Source organism: Aotus nancymaae, unplaced genomic scaffold (genome assembly GCF_030222135.1).
Source record: "Aotus nancymaae isolate 86718 unplaced genomic scaffold, 86718_ANA_hifiasm-v0.15.2.pri h1tg000062l, whole genome shotgun sequence".
Lineage (NCBI taxonomy): Eukaryota > Metazoa > Chordata > Mammalia > Primates > Aotidae > Aotus > Aotus nancymaae.
The window spans coordinates 20,978,057-20,997,853 of record NW_026988476.1 but is presented as its reverse complement, the minus strand read 5'-3'; the positions used below and the strand labels follow the sequence as shown (position 1 = coordinate 20,997,853).

Here is a 19,797-nt window from a genome sequence, read left to right as displayed (position 1 = left end):
AATGCCCACAGTGGGGATGGTGAGATGTGTTCAGATTTAGAATATATTTAAGAGATACAACCTATAGGACTTGCTGGGATCGTTTCATTTTCCCTAAATATTATCTCTCTTGAGCTACATTTCCAAAGCTTTTCTGAAACAATTTTAGAAACAAGCTTCTTGCCCTCACCTCGCTACTCATATGTACACCACATACCCATCTTGTGCCTCAGAAAAATGCCCCCTACTTTTCTTTCCTTCTTTTCTTTCTTTCTTTCTTTCTTTCTTTTTTTTGAGACAGAGTCTCACTCTGTTGCCAGGCTGGAGTACAGTGGTGCCATTTTGACTTGCTGCAACCTCCACCTCCTGGGTTCAAGTGATTCTCCTGCCTCGGCCTCCCAAGTAGCTGGGACTGTAGGCACATGCCTCCACGTCAAACCAATTTCTGTATTTTCAGTAGAGACGGGGTTTCACTATGTTGGCCAGGATGGTCTCTATCTCTTCACCTCGTGATCCACCCACCTCAGCCTCCTAAAGTGCTGGGATTACAGGTATGAACCACTGTGCCCAGCCTACCCTTCTTAAATCACATTTGGTCCTATTGGCTTACCCTGCCATTTATTCCAGGGCACCAAATGCATCTCAGTCACTGCTGTATCTGCGGAGCCCAGAAGTAACTCTAAGCTAACTGTTCCCAGGCCTTACAATTCATACCCTCCTACAGACGCCTAGAGAAATTCATTTCATACTTGTGCATGACTCTTTGCATGCCCAAGACTTCTGCACCTTGGAGAGTCTACTCCATAAGCCTCCAGCAGTCCCAGTAACAGTCTGCTTGGTTATCAGGGCCCAGCTCAACTTTTGCATGATTCATTTACTCAACTCTTTGCCACTCTCAAAGAACAGAACTATTAGTAGCATCAGCCTATTGCTGAAGAAAACAGTTCATAGAAGTGTTTTGCAAATTGTGAGACAACACTCAGCTAGGATTTAAGACAGGTGGAGCTCAATGGGACTGTAACTTCTGGCCCCATGGAGAACAGCTTCTCCAAGAACTGCTGCCCCAAGAACAACCCTCTCCCCCTGCTAGTTAATCATCAGAGTTAGAACACAACTCTGGAGCCAAATTGCCTGGAATGGAATCCAAGTGTCACTACATTTTAGTTGCATTACCTGGGGCAAAGTATTTAATATCTCTGTGCCTCTGTTTCCTCATCCATAAAAGAGAACTACAGACTCCTAGAGAAATTCATTTCATACTTGTGTATGGCTCTTTGCATGCCCAAGACTTCTGCACCTCGGAGAGTCTATTCCATATCCTCCAGCAGCCCAGTAACATTCAGTTGATGGTTATGTGGGCCCAGCTAATTACAAAGACTTTTACAGGATTCATTTACTTAACTCTTTGCCACTCTCAGAGAACAGAACTATTAGTAGCACCAGCCTAAGGCTTGGGTCTAAAATTGTTTCAGAAAAGCTTTGGAAATATAGCTCAAGAGAGATAATATTTAGGGAAAATGAAACGATCTACCAGCAAGTCCTATTGATTGTATCTCTAAAATATGTTTTAAATCGGATCATCATAATGCTAGCCTCATTATATGTAAGGATTAAGTGAATTACTACATACAAGGTGTTTAGAATAAAACCTGCTATAGAACAAGTGCTATATAAGTATTAGCCATCATATCTCATCTTCATTATTCTCCTGACCCAACCACCGACACATCACCCTCATTTTATATTTGTGTGACAGAATTTCAGCTATGTGATTACTAAGCCATTACCAAAAGCCCCTGGGTAGACGTCTGTTGAGTGGGTTGTTAAGGTAATGCATAGCAAGCTCATTACAAAAAAAAAAAAGTTGGTGGGGCAAAGTGATGAGGTGATTGTCAGAGATACTAAAGAGACATTTAATAAGCTGTGATTAATTTACTCTGAATAATGCATTGAAGTGTGAAGACATTTTCAAAGCATTATTTGGATTAAATTACTTACTGTTCCAATGCTCATTTCACTAACTAGGCAGCGTATGGGGTGGGTAGAGATGAGTCTGTCCTTTCCAATATCTGTTTGGTTGTTGACATATACTGCTCCCAATCAGTTCCCTGGCAACTCAGGGTTAAGGTCCTGCACCTCAAGCTCTAGTCTTTGCTTAACTGTTTTTAGTACTACAGCTTTTAGGATATCTACTAGTCAATATGGACTGCATCTATCTGTGATAACAAGAGCAACACATTTCAGTAGCAACAATGATCAAGTTTATTTCCTGTCCATTCCACATGTTCATTGTGGGAGGAACAAGAAGGTCCTGCTTAGCATAGTCACTGAGAAACAAGGCTGATGGAGGATCCACCTCAGCATGCTTCCTTGATCACAGGGACAGGGGAAAGGAAGCGTGCATGCCAAACCACATGTTGACTCTTACAGCTTTTGCCCGGAAATGTCCCATCACAGTGCTCATGTTTAATTGGTCAGAACAAGTCACATGGCCAGAACTGGGCTTAAAAGGGAGAGTATGTGCAATCTTCCTGCAGGCAAGTGCCCCAAATATTTGAAGACAATAATATAGGCTACTGTAGGAAAGATTTGACTGAAAACAGAAAACCCATCTAAAAGTGGCTTAAATAATTGAGGGGCTATTTTCTCACATAACAAAGAGTCTGGAGGTGGATCAAGGCCCAAGGTGGTAAATGTGGCAACTCAAAGATGCCTTCAGGAATGCACTTTACTTCCATCTTCCTACTTTACCATCCATAAGATGCCGCCCATATCTCCCTTCATGGTTACAAGACGGCTGCAGCAGTGCCGGACATCATGGGTAAAGCAGAAACATCCAGAGAAGAATAGTAATGCTTCCTCCATTAGTCTCACGTTGTTTTGTTTTTAATTTAAAAATTAGGCCGGGAGTGGTGGCTCATGCCCATAATCCCAGCACTTTGGGAGGCCGAGGTGGGAGGATGGCTGGAGCCCCGGAGTTCAAGGCTGCAGTGAGTTGTGATAGTGCCACTGCACTCCAGCCTGGGCAACAGAGTAAGACCCTGTCTCTAAAGTAAATAAATAAATAAAAAGTAAAAATAAAATAAATTCGTATTTCCACAGTCTGATTCAGGCACTGTGCCCAGCACGCATTTCAGGCCTCATCCCAAAATTCATCACAGTTCATCACATGACTCATCACAAAACTACTCTTGCATTTTTGAGAAAATCCTTCTCAGACCCCCAGCTTACTTCCTCTTGGGTCCCATCAGCCACAATGAAATCATATGTCCATGACTTAGCTAGTCATTGGCAAAAGGAATAAGACTACCTCGGCTAACTTCTGGGGTAAGAAGAGGCCTATACTCCCTTTGTACGAGCAACTCTGTTTTCTATAAGAAATATGGCACTAAACTTAAGAATCAGGTCAATGTAACCTTATTTCACCATTTATGGGAAGGTCCTTTTTTTCAGAGTGTAAATAAAGAGGGACCACAACGTTCGTTAATGAAAGCCTTCATTTGTGCTTACGTAATTAATTTACAGTGGAACAACTATGGGCAAATAAAGCAGTCAAAACAGGCATTTAATAGGGAAGGATCATTTACTGAAGCGTCAGGGAAATAAGAAACTACTTTGGGTTGATATTACATCCGTCTCAAAAGAATTCACCACTCCCTTCTCTGTGCCCCCCCAACACTGTAGTCTCCATTCTTCATCATTTCACCCACCACACTTACCACGCTTTATTGCCTTTATCTGTACCTGTCTGTCGCCACCTGCAAGACTGTAAGCTCCTTGAAAATAGAATCTGTTTCATCTTTTTATTCCTGTGCATAATATAAAACAGCAGTGGCTGAAATCAACTAACTCACTGTGTTGGAGAATCCATTCTAAGTTCTAAATGATTTGACTCTTTAATATTCACAACATCCTATGAGGCATGTGTTATTATGATCTATGTTTTATAAATGAAGAGATGGCAAGTCAGCAAGTTAAGTCCTTGACCAAATGTACACAAGTATTAAATGGGAGAGTTGGGTTTCAAATGAAGGCAGCCTAATTGGGTTATGATTTGGGTGAACCCAATATGCTTTAATATATAATAGGATGGAGAAAGAGAGAACAAGGGTGAAGAAAAAGTGATATATTTTATTTACACATAGAATATAAAATCAAGTATGATAGACTTATATTCCATGAGGGTAGAGATCGTGTATGTTTCACTTGTTTAGTGTGGTAGCCCTAGCTTCTCGTCCCTGGCACACAGTACGTGTTCAGTAATTCCTGGAAGTGGGAGAGGAAAGGAGAGACGGAGGGAAGGCTGAAAGAAAGAAGGGCAGTAGGAAGGAAGAGATCAAACAAACACAACCAATGACCTCTTTCTCTTGCTTTCTATTTTTCCTCCCTTCTCTTCCTCCATTATTTACACGCATAACTTTACTTCCTAAATCTACCTCTTGTCTAGGATAGGAGGAAGTGGTAGAGGCTCTAAGTATAAAGGGTTCTCAAAGAGAATTTAAATGCAACATTGTTACAGAGTAACAAGTCCTCTCTGCTTCCCTTATTCATTTGGCTTTTGAAACAATGTGTCTTGTATAAAGTAGACTTTTCCTCAAACTAAAACATTTTTTAACAATTTGGACTTGTGCTTTTTCTTCTAATACTATGCTGCTTAAAATGTCAAGGCAATGCAGGGATGCCAATTCCCACATGGGCATATTGATTTTTTGTAAAAATTAATGCAGGCTGGTTGCGGTGGCTCATGCCTGTAATTTCAGCACTTTGGGAGTTCAAGGCACCAGATCACTTGAGGTCAGAAGTTCGAGACCAGCCTGGCCAACATGGTTAAACCCTGTCTCTACTAAAAATACAAAAATTAGCCAGGCATAGTGGTGCATGCCTATAATCCCAGCTACTCAGGAGGCTGAGGTAAGAGAATCACTTGAACCCAGGAGGCAGAGGTTGCAGTGAGCCGAGATTGTGCCACTGTACTCCAGCCTGGGTGACAGACTGTCTGAAAAAACAAACAAACAAACAAACAACTCTGTCTCAAAAAGAAAAAAAAAAAATCAATGCAGGGCTATAGCCATAGGCAAACGAACAGCAATAATTAAAGGCTAGGAAATGACCACTGTCTATTGATGGGACTCTTACTCCAAAGCTCCGCTACAAAAACTGGTTATATTACACAGATAATAGTCTGTGAACACTAAAAGCACTATTTTTTTCTTCTTGCTTTCAGCACTATTGTCATAGAACTCTGCTTTCAGAGATTGCTTCAAACAGCCGTACTGACTTAACATTTCAGATTCAATCTTTAGACCATGCAGACTCCTCGCTCTAGTTTCAATAAGCAGAGTACAATCGTGATGAAACTGAATCACTGCATTCAGAATTTTAGGTGTTCCTATTCATAATGGATGTCCAAGTTTCTGTTGTTAATTTTGTCATTTTGATTCCTGTCTAGAAAGCTAATTTTTATTTTATTTATTTATTTATTTATTTATTTATTTATTTATTTATTTTATTTATTTATTTTTGAGACGAGTTTCGCTGTTGTTACCCAGGCTGGAGTGCAATGGCGCGATCTCGGCTCACCGCAACCTCGGCTCACCGCAACCTCCACCTCCTGGGTTCAGGCAATTCTCCTGCCTCAGCCTCCTGAGTAGCTGGGATTACAGGCACGCGCCACCATGCCCAGCTAATTTTTTGTATTTTTAGTAGAGACGGGGTTTCACCATGTTGACCAGGATGGTCTCGATCTCTTGACCTCGTGATCCACCCGCCTCAGCCTCCCAAAGTGCTGGGATTACAGGCGTGAGCCACCGTGCCCGGCCTCATTGACTTTTCTTCACCCTGATTTTCTCCTCCTGGCTTCTCTTTCTTGGTCAATGGCACCATTATCCACTGTGATCCAGCCCAACACCTCAGCCACTTTTGACCTCTCATGTTATTGCCATATATATCCAGTTAGCCACCAAGTCCAATTGTTCAGTCTCTAGGTCTGTCATTTTCTTTTCATCCTCATGTCGAGAACTCTAAGTCAGTCCTTCATCATCCTCTCTTAGAATATTGCAATGACCCTCAAACTGGCTTCCACTATTTGACTCTTATTCTCCAACCCATCTTTTATATTTTTGTTCAATTGTTTTCCCAAAAGAGGTTTATCATATTTCTCCCCTGCTCAGAAACCTACAATGGCTCACTATTACCAATTTTTTTAGTCTTTAAAGGGCAAACTCTTTAATGGCATTGGAGACTCTTCTTTGGTTTATCCCAACCAACTCTAGCAACCTCATCTCCTATCACTCCCCATCATTACCTTGATATTCCTTCATAGGGTGTGTTTTCCCCAGATTTATCATGACATTTCTTAATTCTATCTGTCTGGCAAATTCCAAATTACCTTTCAATGCCTTTCTCAAATGCTCTGTCCTTTTATGGAAACTTCCTTGTTCTCCAGGCAGAATTAATCCCTCTTTTCTGTGAGCCCATAGCATTTTGTTCAGATTCTTATTATGCCCCTTATTGGGTTCCCAGAAGCAGTTCATGAGCGGAGGATTTGTCGGGAAGGGTTTTGTTAAGGAAATGCTCCCCAAAGAGTCTGGCAAGTGAATGAGGGAAGTAAAACAGGGAAGAGAAAGAGACCAAGCAAGGGTGAGAAATTTGGTGAACGTCCCAAGGCGAGTAGCCCAGCTCAATTCCGTAGGGAAACTCTGGCCATTAATTGATGTCCTTCTCTAAGACGAGGGAGCTGGGCTTGCTTTCTCCCACACTGAGCAACCACTGGCTAGGGAGTCAGTTCCCAAGCACTTCCTGCTCTCTGGACATGCATTTGTACACAGCAGCCCAAGGGCAGCCACCAAAAGAGTCACAGGTGCAGGTCAATGGCCATGAAAGCACATCAGAGCAGATGGGGGAACACACAGAAATGGGGTAGAAGAAATCCCAGAGTACCTGGGAGGAGGCTGACAATGTCAGCTATGCTTCTTAGTATAGTTTGCCTTGTATCCACCTAATCAGGCACAGTCATCCCCTGCCTCCAGCCAGTGGATGCTGAAGCACTTAAAAGCAAAGACCGCTTCTTAGCCATCCTGGTGTCCCTACAGCAGGTAGGATATCACTTTGCACCTGGAAAGTGATTAAATAACATTTATTGATTCAAATGGAATATTCCTCCTGCAACATTTTGCTTCTACTAATCATTCTGCAGAAATTTTTTTTCCTTAGCTGGTTTCAGGTCAACAAGAATAAAATGTGAATTCTGGAGTTTCAAAACCTCAAATGTTCAACTTTTCACCTCGCACTTTTATTCCTGGGGCAAAAACTTGCTCAGCACATCTCCCTAAATTCCAAGACAGGCTGCTTGTTCTGTTCAGTCAAGAATGCCAACCCAAGAAACATTTTTGAAAGATCACAGTCAATGTCATTGCCAAAAGAAGAAGCTCTTGGCACACAAAGAACCTGGTTCAATATGAGACACCAGATGGTGATTTTAACTTCAGCTAAATTCCTGCTGAAAAGTGTTTGAACTGCAGATGAGAAAAGCTTCTATGACAAATTTCCAAGTGTTAGAAGCTTCGGAGGAAAATGGCAAGTGTTGATACCCTCCCTCCCTGCAACCACCACCACCAACCACATGCACACACACCACGGAACATACTTGCATCTGGTAGCTAAGATTCCAAACAAGATGCCTTTGCCTTTTAAGAAGCCTATGGACCCTGATTTGATTTTTACTAAAAGTATATTAACTGAGTCCATTGGAAGCAAATACCATTTGATTTCAAAGGGTGTTTTCTCTTAGCATCGGAGATGACTCTTTCCTGTCTACCAATAATTCCGTTGTTAATTGGTAATTAATCAATAGTCAACTGATACTCAGTGTATCTCCCCTCCCTAAATACTTTCAAATTCCAGGAGATATCTGTGAAGTATAAACTGATGGTGCTCTGTCCAGATGCCCTTGAATACCTTTTGCTGGTTCTGTGTGCTCACGCCCCAGCTTCAGTGTGTTTGCTTTCTAATGATTAGCTTTTGCAACTGTCTTCAGAGGGCTGCCCTTGAACTACTGGAGTTTCACCTGTTTGCACAGAGAACTGGAAGTGCCTGGGCACTTACTGTGGCCCTGAGGTGCCCACAGCCAAGGACATACTGGTACAGGAGATTGAAAACCCAGTTCCCCCGACTGAAGTCTGGGAAAACTCTGAGGTGTAATATATGCTCCAGAGCTCCAGTCAGCAATAGGCTGAGACTGAGACTGCCTGAATAACACCTGCACTGACTTTTTCCCTCCTTCTTTTCCTGTGTTGTTCTTGCCTGCCCACATACTCCCTTGCAGGTCTCTCCTGTAACACATCTTTCATATAACTCACGTGCAAATCCTCATCCTAGGACCTGCTTCTGGGAAACCGACCTACGATGATTCTGGGCAATGGAAAAGTTCAAGGAGTATCTTGCTAATAAAGAAAACAGAAATTCTTTCTACAGCAAGGAACATATGCATACCTACTTTATCAATCAAAGTCTCAGAAGGAAATAGTGGATAAACTCAAAGTAGATATTTGAAGAAAGGTTAGTAATAAAGGGACTACTTACAAAGGTGTGGACTGGGTTCAGAGAAACAAAGATAAGTGCCCATCTGGAAGCTAGGATCAGAAGATGCCATTGCCAACTCTAAGCCTCACTGGCAAATGGAGAGTGTGGCTTTGCAAGCCAGTGACAGAAATGTGTGTATGTGGAGAGGCTGTGAGACAGAAGCTGTGACCTTATGGGTTGCAGCCAGCCTGCAGAGACCCTACAGGGAGTAAGCAGGGTGAATAAACATCCCAACCTCATGCTCCATCTTCCCTCCGATCTTTTGTCAGCACTTCCCCATCAGCTGAACATAATGGGAACTGGGGCTTGAGGGAGCCTGTTAATGTAGTACATCTAGGTTAGCGTTTTAGGGCATACAGCAGGTGGAGAAGGGAAAGGAGAGGATCTGAGGGGACAAACAGAAGCTTTCCAGCACACTTGCCTACCTATCTTACATACACACACACACACGCATGCACACACGCACACACAAAGTTTAGCTCGTTCTTGATCTTGACCTGTGACCAGATACACATAAATAAACACAATACACATATACAAAACACATAAATAAAGTAGTTTTCTCTCTGCTGACCTTGTTTCCTTCTGTCTTATTTGTTCGCACATTGAGGGACCCAGAGATAGGCTGCATGATGTGTGAGAAGGGAACATCAAAAATCAGGTGACAAAATACATTTTTATTAAAGTCTGAGTATGGCTTTTGGGTATCAGCATAGCCCCAGCACTTCAGCCTCTAAGATACTTAATGTAGAGTGAAATACGACTCACAGAGCCCACTGCCGTAAGATTTATCATCGCTTTCACCTCAGTATTTTAGTACAAAAAGATCCAAACTACGTCTTTACAGAATTATACCCATTTTCTCACAATTGACGACAAAATGCAAATCAAAGATCTTTATGTTGCTTTTTGTAATGCCCTATCTGATTGCTTTCTCATCGGTCCAGGTGCAAAGATGCCGTCATTATTCTGTTTACTCCCAAATGTTCTAATTATTGAAAGCAACGCTCACTTCCTAGTGGGCTCATTTTCTGTTTTGAAATGGTCACTTTTCTTGGATTTTGGCTTTGGCTTGATTCAGAATATAAGGCACTACAAAGTGTGTAGAGTGGGGAATAAAAGGTCACTCTGTTATTTTAAGGCCTTTGAGATTAATCATGGCAGACAGCGTGGGTCCTTGGGATGCTGGCAGGAACTGATGTGGGTGGGATGGAGGATGAAAGGTGGAGAGGCACCCCTCCTATGCATCCCTGGAGGACAGGCGAGGCCCAGCAGCTACTATCTTTCTGGCCTACAACCCTCTCTCTGCTGGGTACTCTGCAGATGCCAGTACAACTAAGTCAAATACAGGTGGGGTGCGCTTTAACAAATGGCCTACTGGGTTGTCATTTCTAAGTATTAAAATAGTATATATTGGGGCCCAGCACAGTAGCTCACGCCTATAATCCCAGCACTTTGGGAGGCCAAGGTGGGCAGATCACCTGAGGTCAGGAGTTCGAGACCAGCCTGGCCAACATGGTGAAACCCTGTCTCTACTAAAAATACAAAAATTAGCTGTGTGTGCTGGCCAGAACCTGTAGTCCCAGCTGCTCCGGAGGCTGAGGCAGGAGAATCAGTTGAACCTGGCAGGCTGAGGTTGCAGTGAGCTGAGATCACACCACTGCATTCCAGCTTGGACAACAGAATGAGACTCCATCTCTAAAATTGGGTTATTTTCATCAGAAATTTTATGTTTAACCATACTTTTGAGGGGCAAGTGGACTTAGAGGATGGTGATTGTTTAAAAATGTTTGTAAACACTGGGCTTCGTTCCATGGCAGCTGTCTGAGTCAGCCATAAGCCTTCTCAGGAGGCGAGTGCTGAGGTGGAGGGTCAGGCCTAGAGGTGTCACGCATCCACTGTGTGATCCTGAGCAAAGCACCCAACCTTCCTGAACACAGCTTTCATTTAACAGTAATGGAATTGGGTTGGACAGATTCCGAATCCTCTTCTTGGTCTGACACTGCATTTATGGCAGCCATTAGCCCCGTGTGGCTGGTCTGAACTGAGATGTGCTGCAAGTGCCAAGCACACACCAGGTTTCAAAGGCTTAGAACAAAAACAAATGCAAAATATCCCATTACTACTTTTTATGTTGATTACATGTTGAAATTATCATTTTTGGGGTACATTGGGTTAAATAAAATCTAAAAATTAATTTTACATGTTTTTACTCTTTTAAATGTGGCTACTAGAAAATTTGGAACTACATGTGTGCTCATATTTCTACTGGACAGAAATGTTTTAAAATGTATGTTTCTGGGTTGCCATTTCTTTTGTGCGCACATCAAATTCTAGAGAATTCAAAGTAGTCTTGCTTGGGGGAAAAATGTTTCATTTTCCATTCAAAACTCTTTTACCAAAAAAGCAAAGATTTCATGTCATATTGGTTAAGTGTTTTAGAGTGTATGAGGGAGGGGGCCAGGCATGGTGGCTCACTCCTGTAATCCCAGCACTTTGGGAGGCTGAAGCAGGCAGATCACCTGAGGTTAGGAGTTTGAGGCCAGTCTAGCCAACATGGTGAAATCCTATCTCTAGCAAAAATACAAAAATTAGCTGGGCATGGTGGCACATGCTTGTCATCCCAGCTACTCGGTAGGCTGAGGCAGGAGAATTGCTTGAACATGAGAGGCAGAGGTTGCAGTGGAGGAGCTGAGATTATGCCACCACTGTCCTCCAGCCTGGGCAACAGAGTGACACTCTGTCTCAAAAAAAAAAAAGTGTATGTGGAAGGGAACACCAATGTTTCTTAAACTAAAATTTCATTTCCCTCCTCCTTCAAATGAAGCAACAGTGGCAGTCTTTTGGCACTTACAGTCTTGAGAACAGTAGAACATTGCCAACATGCAGCCACATGAAAAGGGATAGTTTCAAAAGTAAAGCTCAATCCCCAGTCCACCCATCCCATGTAGACATATGCAACATCTCTTCTCCACATGAATGCCAAGTATATGGAAAGTACCTAAGTGCTCAGCCCATGGGATCCAAAAGACACATGTGCAATAACCACTTCCTACTATGCTTCAATTGCTGGGCTAAATAATGAACAGTGGACAGAGACAAGGCATCCAATACACATGAGGACTGATGATCTGGGCAGAAAGAGCAGCAGAGGGAAGATCTGAAGGTTCACATGAGCAGAGCGGAGGGAGGGTAGGTTCCCTGCAGACACTGATACGTACATTTGCATTGATCAGGAAGGACCTTGGATGTCAGGAAAAAGATCTAGGACCTGATGCGAAAAGCAATGGTCAGAATGATCGAATAGAAGCCAAGTTTTAGGGAAATCATTGTTCTCTTCTCTTCCATGCTATAGCGTGTGAATGTCCCCCAACTGGAGAATGTCATTAGATTCCAATGCCACCTAACATCATTCCTTTACTTTCTCATGAGTGCATATCTTTGCCTTCCCAAGGGAAAATTATACATTCCTCAAGGGCAAGAACCGGGTTGATTTTTGCTTCATTTTGTTTTGTTTGAAACAGGCTCTCACTCTGTCACCAGGCTAAAGTACAGTGGCATAATCGTCGCTCACTGCAGCCTTGACCTCCTGGGCTCAATTGATCCTCCTATGTCAGTCTCCTGCGAAGTTGGGACCAGAGGCACGTGCTACCCAGCCTGGCTCATAACAAAAGGGAAGTGGAGTAGGGGGTCTCACAGGCTGGTCTTGAACTGGGCTCAAGCCATCCACCTACCTTAGCCTCCAGAAGTGTTGGGATTACAAGTATGAGCCACCATGCCCAACCTGATGTTAATTCTGAACATCTTATGACTTTCAGAACAGTATTAGGCATAAGGTAGACACTCAATGCTTACTTAGAAAAAATAAATTGTGTAGAATCCTGGTTTCCTCTTCTTTCATTTTCTTCATAAGGAAAATGAAGAGAGAATCCAAGCTTCTAATAGGTGTCCATCAGGGGCAAAAGTGTAAATCAGTTTGTCTTCTGTCACCTTCCCTTCTCTTTTCTATACTTCTGTTTTTTCTTCCTGGGTTCTTAAGCACCAACATTTTGCTGCTGGAACTCTTAGCCCTTGACTTGCATATCTGGAACCCAAATTTCTCCCTTTTTCTTTTCCTCATTCATCTTCCTTAGAGCCTTGGGGAGATCACTGATGTCCCTTTCTTTCACCCAGTGAGTTCCTGAACCAGACTATAACTGATCATCTACTTTAACAATTTGGCTGTCCTTGACACAGCTCTGCAACTTGCCTGAAAACTCTCCTGCTGAGTTCAAATGGTCACATAAATAAGAAAGATATCAATTAAAGAAGTTTATAAGGAGCCAGGAATTGCTACATGAGTAACAGGCTGTTTGACTATGACTATTCTGTGGATGAAAAATAGTTTATACCCAACTGTGACTTGGGAGAGGGCAGATCATGTTTGTTTAGAGCGTTTTTTTGACAAAGAAAAACAAAATAACTTTTCAGGTCCCAGGAAGTTTACAAAGCCTGACTCTCTCTCTCTCTCTCTCTCTGAAATTTACAAAGCCACTCTCTCACTCTCTCTCTCGTTTGTTGTCCTGACTTTAAACTGATAATTTCAAAATTACTTCAAGAAGAAACAAAGAGTAGGCCAGGCGTGGTGGCTTACCTGTAATCCCAGCACTTTGGGAGGCTGAGGCAGTATCACTTGAAATTGGGAGTTCAAGACCAGCCTGACCAACATGGTGAAACCTTGTCTCTACTAAAAATTCAAAAATAAGCCAGGTGTAGTGGTGCACACCTGTAATCCCAGCTACTTGGGAGGATGAGTCAAGAGAATCACTTGAACCCAGAAGGTGGAGGTTGCAGTGAACCAAGATTGCACCACTGCACTCCAGCCTGGGCAACAGAGTGAGACTCTGTCAGAAAGAAGAAAGGAAGGAAGAAGGAAGGAAGGAAGGAAGGAAGGAAGGAAGGAAGGAAAACAGAGTATGTTTCTCTTCCCTGGAGTATTCTTATTTTTTTATTTTTTATTTTTTTGAGATAGTCTTGCACTGTTGCCCAGGCTGTAGTGCAGTGGTGCGATCTCAGCTCACTGCAATCCCCACCTGCTGGGTTCAAGAAATTCTCCTGCCTCAGCCTCCCAAGTAGCTGGGACTACAGGTGTGCGCCAGCATGTCCAGCTAATTTTTTGTGTGTTATTAGTAGAGATGGGGTTTCACTATGTTGGTCAGGATGGTCTCTATCTCCTGCCTTGGCCTCCCAAAGTGCTGGGATTACAGGCGTGAGCCACTGTGCCCTGCCCCCCGGATTATTCTTTAGTTAACTTTTTAGAGCTTTACCAATCTGAGATAGCCAGTTCAGTATTGTAAAATATGGCAGAAAATCATTCAAACACTTCATGTACAAATACTTCAAGGATCCTGAGTCCTTGAACAAGGCTCTTTGTAAAGTGATAGTTAAAACCAGAGGCAGATAAACTGCAACAGGTAAGAGTGAAATTTTGTTTGTAAAGAGTAATATAACTCTGAATAAACATTTACAGTTTTTTTCTCTTATATTGCTTATAATGTAGAATTGCAGCCTGGCTGCTACTTCTGCTGTTATTTTTTGTTTAATAGAAAAAAGATCAAGTGATGAGTTCTAAAGGAAGTCTCTGCTTTTTTCCCTGTGACTCCAGAGTGGACTTAATCTAACCATTTGCTCAGCGCAAGCTAAATTGCAGGCACATTATGTTAAAGAAATGATCTTTCTTGGTAGGCTTGCTTTTGCCAACCCACACCACGCAGTAACCACGCTCAATGCTTTCCCTCCTTTATAGCAAGGCTGGAGGTGATCCCAGTTCCCAGCCCCAGTGCTAACTCCACCCCATTTACTCCTGTCAAGAACGCCCATCTTGTGTTTTTAAAATTACACAACCCCCAGTAATTCTGATCTTCCTGCACAGGGAGTGAGAAGGAAGATCAATATCCCCTGACCCCCACCTTCCAATATCCCCTGACCCCCAAGAATCACTGCCTTAAACTAATGAGCAATCTCATCCTTAAGGATTCTTGCAGGTTAAAAAGCGATGCTTGGAGAGGTAACCAGTAGGATGAGGCTTCCATGGCAGAAATTAGATGAAACAAAAAAGACGCTTCTTCATTCTTACCTTCCAAGACTGTTGGCTGTTTCAGTGCCCAGTGAGCATTCTTGTCTTTCTTACAAGATGACCCCTATGTAAGTATTCTGGTAACAGGTTAGCTATCCTCTTAATGAACTGTGTGTGTGTGTGTGTGTGTGTGTGGGGGGGGGGGGGTATAATTTTTACTGGACTGACTGAACGACCATGCGTACAGTATATGTGTGTGTGTGCTTATTCAAGAGTGTTTGAAAAGGAGAGAGGAGCATGAATCTCTCTTATTCTGCAGGCACACTCATACTGTGTTGAAGCAAGAGAGCCTCGGCTTTTGAATAAGACAGATCTGTTTAACTTTTTAAATAATTTTTGAGATAACTGTAAACTCACATGAAGTTTTAAGAAATAATAGAGAGATCCCCTAGACGCTTCACTCAATTTTTCTCAATGGTAACATTTTGCATAACTGTAGAACAATATTACAATCAGGAAAAGGACATCAGTGTAGTCCAAATGCCTTATTCAAATTTGATGAGAGTTTCAAATGCTGTCATTTGCATGAGTGTATATTCAGTTATATGTAATTTTGCCACATATGTGATCTGCTTTTGAATCTCAGTTCTGTGGAGTTCTTGCTGTGTGATCCTGAGGAAGCTCTTTGACTTCTGGAAGATCCATTTTCCTCATCTGCAAAATAATGTCTGCCTCCTAAGGGTGATGTGAGAATTAGGTAAGATAATTTCTGTCGAGTTTCTAGCACATTGAACTCTCAAGGAATGCTGGTTTCCTCTTGTCTATTGCTTGTTCGTTTCTTCTCTCGGTAGTAAGGGAGCTATCACCAGTTTCTTGCTAAAAGAACCAGACCTGTGGGTTGTAATCCATCAGGCGGATCCTTCAAGGGCAACACATTTAACCCTACAGCTCAAAGAGAACCATGGCCTGGACTTGGGATCCCATTCGACTGCAAATCTCGGAAGGCCCCCGAGATCAGAAGTGTAGGGATGGGGAGTAAGAACTGGAGACTCTGGGGTAGGGGTAGGAGGTGGTAAATATCGAGCAACTGTTGGCCTGAGAACCACCATCTCCAAGGACTTCCCTTCCTGTGTGGCTTGTGGTCGAGGGTTGGCTTCACCCGGAGAAGGCTGCACAGGGGAGGGAGTCACTGAGGACGTGGTGGGCAGGTGCGGAAGCCAGTGTAGACCCGGCAGGAGGGTCGCACTTGCTCTACAGGGTCTGGAGTCATTTCTAGAGCCCTTCCGCCTCCTGAACACCCTTTCCAATGACGGCCAATGGACACTCGAGGGCTGGGAAATCAGGGCCGCCTGGGAGCAAAAGAGGCACCGGGATTTCCCCCTTAAAGTCCCGCTGGCTGAAGGCGGAGGCCCTTCCTCTGCGCGGAGACGTTGAGGCCCGAGTGTCCGCGATGCTGGTGAGTGCAGGCGTGTTGGGAAGGAGAGGGAGGCTGACAGGCAGGGTCGAGGGTGGTAGCGCCAGCCCCAGCTCGGCGGCGACCGTGGGGCGCCAGCCTCCTCCACCCGCACCCGGAGCCCCGGCGCTTCAAACTTCAGATCTCGGAGGCGGGCGCTCGGAGGGGGAGGGCGCGTCAGCGAGGGCTCGGGCTGCGCCGCCCGCTCCTCCCTCGGCAGCCGGAGCCGCGCGGGCCGCAGAGGAGGAGCCGCGCCCGGGCCGGCGTCGCCCTGACTCCTCCTCCCCGCGAGGGCCCGGCCCTTCCTCCCCGGCGACCAGAGCTCCGGGTGGCCGCGGCCGAGCCGGGAGCTGAGCGCGCTGGGCGCGGCCGTCCCGCCGCTGCCGCCGCCGCTGCCGCCAAGCCCAGAGTGCGCTAGCGGCCATGGTTCCTGCGGCGGCCCCGGGCGCCTGAGCCCCGGGACGCGGTAAGTGGCGCAACCCCGGGACCCGGACCCACGGCCTGGGGTGTGCGGAGGCCTCGCGCTGCCCCCGCGCCGTCGGCGAGGTCCTGCGCGCCCGGGGCGAAGTGGGCACCGGATCACGCGGGGGCTTCCCATTCGGGGGCCGGGGCCGGGGCCGGGGCCGGGGCCCGGGCGGGCGCAATCCCTGCGGGCTGGGAGGAAGCGGCGGCCGGGCAGAGGACGAGGCGGGGAGGGGGCGGCTTCGGAGGCGGGAGGAGGGGCCGGTCCGAAGGCTCGGGCTGCGCTGGCGGGGGGCGGGCCGGCGGGGGCGGGGAGGATGCGCGCTGCTGCCGGAGGCCCCCGAGAGCCGCGCTTTTGTAAGAGCTGGCCTCTTACATATGGAAATGACGCTCGCGCGGGTCCCCATTCGCGTCCTTTTGAAGGACGCCCTCCCGGAACCGCGGCGCCGGCTGCGAAGTATTGTCCGGCGTCTCCAGCCCTAACAAAGCGTTCTCCTTCGCTTTGCAGAGCGCCGGAGGCGGGCAGCCGGCTGTGCGGGCGCTCCGGAGAGGCCGACAGAAGGTAGGCGAGGGCGGCGGGGCCGGGGAGCGCTGTCTGCCCACACAATGGGGTGTCTGAGGTGTCTGGTGGTGGCGATGGGCAGGAGGGTTGGGGACGCATCGCAGGTGGCCAGGGACTTGGGAGGCGCCCCGGTTCTGCGGCCGCACCTCCGCTTCCCCGCCCGGCAGCACCGCCGGGTTAGGGCACCCCCAGTGCCCCCGGCGCCTGTCTGGAGCTGAAAGCCGCTACTGTGCGCAGTCCGAGACCGGACTTGAGTCCCAGAGGGAGCAGAAAGGGTGGTGGTTCCGTTGGCATGTGCTGCCCGCACAGCCTTGTGATTGAGACGCTGAAGAGGAAGCTGCGTGGGGAAACCCAAGGTGTTAGCCTGGGCTGTCTGAGTAGCGGAGAGCTGCCTGGAGCCCGGAAAGTGGAGATTTTGGAAGGTGTGTGGGGTCGATGCGCGTGGACAGTTTTCCCAGTGTTATGTCCAGGAAAGGGGAAAGAACAGAATGACATTTGGTTATTGCCTAAAAGGTGTGGCATGGAGGTGTGGAGTGTCGGGGAAGGAAGCTTCCAGCAGCTACGCTTCTGCAGCTACCGAAGCGGCCCCTGACAGAAGGACACTAGGTGATGGGAACAGTCACTGCTTACAGCTCTTGCTGCGAAGTTAAAAGAGGTAGAGTCGAAGGAGGTATTTTCGCTAACCCTAGCCCTGTCTACCTGGGGTGAAGGCATCAACAGAATGGGAGCTGGAGACTGTCCTACCACATATCATGTTTCCAGGCAACTTGGATATGATGAGATCTGCTTTCTGCACCTAACTAGGGCAGATCCTCTCCTAGTGTTGAGGATTTCGTAAGAGGGGTTTGCCATACTGCTCAACTCCTGAATTTATTACTCCAGATAGATTGCGCAGTTGTCTTCTGTGACTGACATGGTAGCTTTGTAGGATGAGAATCCTGTTAAAGTCCATCCTGACACAGGAGGGAAGCTCCTGAGACCACGAACGGTTCTCAGTTGGTTCCCCTTAAACACAGGAGGCTTGATGATCTAACAAGGAAAATTGCTTTTTTCTGTCAATTTAATTTTACTTTGAGTCTTCTCTTGTGGTGACGATATTCTATAGGTGGCTGACCTGGAATATTGGTAGCTCTTGGTCTGGAGGTGGAGGAGCTGTGAGGATTTCCGGAGTGTGTATAAGAGAAACATTACAGGCTGGCTGAAAAACGAGTTTGTGTGTGGTGGTCTCTTCGGCTGTTGTCAGTGTCCTTTGGGAGGTGATGTGAACTGCCCGGGAATTTGTTTGCAGATTTGTTTATTTTCCCTGTTCTCTGGTGATTCTTTAGAGGGAGGCATTCTGCAGAGTGAGTAAAAGGTAGGATGAATGTTCCACAGCGTTGGACATCAGCAAAGTCATTGCTTCACAGGGGACAACTGAGAGGAAGCCATCATACTCACAGTCTTTGCATTAAAATGTCAAGGAACAGTCATTTTAATAGGCACTTGCTCAGAATGGCATGGGGTTCTTCATATTTCTTTTGCATTTTAGATATGTAATGACCCTTAATACCAAAAGATGTTAACTGTCACAGAGGGAGAGAATAGGGCTCCAGTGAATTCTGAGCAGCCAATCTTGATTTAATAGGCAGTATTCTTATCATGAGTCAAGTGTTCAAATAAATTGTTTTAAATGTCACTGCAAATGACTTTCTAAACTAACGTTTTACCAATCTTGATGCTTCCATTTTGTGTTGATAATGAAAATACATTTTATCAGTCTTACATTGATGAACAGTTGGCAAGTTTAGCCAGAGCATTTTAAAAGGATTTAAAAAGCATAAAGACTTTTTAGAAGGTTTATTTTTATAGAAGCCAATTCATTTGTAAACCAATAAATTATCTAGTTTGAATTCTGGCTATTGAACTGGCATCTGTTAGGCCGGGGCTTATGGAGAGACGTAGTGAAGCTTGCAAAAAGATATTTTTTATCCTATTTATGAATAAAATAGAATTTTGAAAAGATTATGAGATTCTGAAAGTGAGCATCCTTGTTTGAAATTAGGACACTTCCTTACTGCAGTTTAAGTCAGCAATTAACCATTTATTCAAGCTTTTGGATGGAAAAGTTACAAATCATCTATCTGTATCCTAATACTTTAAAAACAAAGTTGGGAAAATATTGTTCATAGGTGTGAGAAGAGAAGGTCATCTTCACTTATACCTCAAGGTACCGTAATCATAGCCTCAGGCATCCTAAATTAATGGCTCAAGAAGTGAAAGTTGTTATAAGCTTTCTCCCCGCCGCTTTTTTTTTAAAGTAACAAACATGAAACCCTGTTTTCTCTTTCTGTAATCTACTTAGTAGTTGATTACAGGTTATTGAATGCACATTGTGCCAGGCTAATGGTTTTTTTCCTGCAGCTAACCTGAGTTAACTACTTGATTGGGTAATCTACGAGTTATTAGAACAAAAGCATGTGTTATTACATCCTTCAGGATAGTAAATAATAAAACATTTTCGAATAAACGCTAATAGGACTCCCTTAGTTAAATACTATAGTGCAGTTGGCAAAGGTTGTTATTTTTTCAAATTTATTTAATGTGACTTTTTTTCTGTGGATTTAAGCTTTTGTGTTTTATACCATGATTTCATTCACAGTGATGTTGGTGTGCTTTTGGTATCCAGTTATAAGTGAGACACTGAGCAGAGAGGAGGCATTCTGACAG

The 19,797-nt window shown here is 44.9% G+C and overlaps 1 protein-coding gene and 1 non-coding gene across 6 annotated transcripts in view; one reads left to right on the top strand and one right to left on the bottom strand.

Moving 5' to 3' along the window:
• Window positions 1–3,062: 3,062 nt before the first annotated feature.
• LOC135270473 (small nucleolar RNA U83B) lies at window positions 3,063–3,134 on the bottom strand. Its single transcript, XR_010338647.1, has one exon. It is a non-coding gene; the product is annotated as a small nucleolar RNA U83B (small nucleolar RNA).
• Window positions 3,135–17,036: 13,902 nt separating this feature from the next.
• Window positions 17,037–19,797, top strand: part of NIN (ninein) — a 116,592-nt gene continuing 113,831 nt past the window's right edge. For 4 of the 5 annotated variants that reach the window (XM_064365857.1, XM_064365854.1, XM_064365858.1 and 1 more), the window contains exon 1: window positions 17,037–17,091. The gene's annotated coding sequence lies outside the window, so the exon portion shown is untranslated. Of the gene's footprint in view, window positions 17,092–17,540; window positions 17,747–19,797 lie in introns of those variants that run through there. The other variant, XM_064365856.1, reaches the window with a different exon arrangement.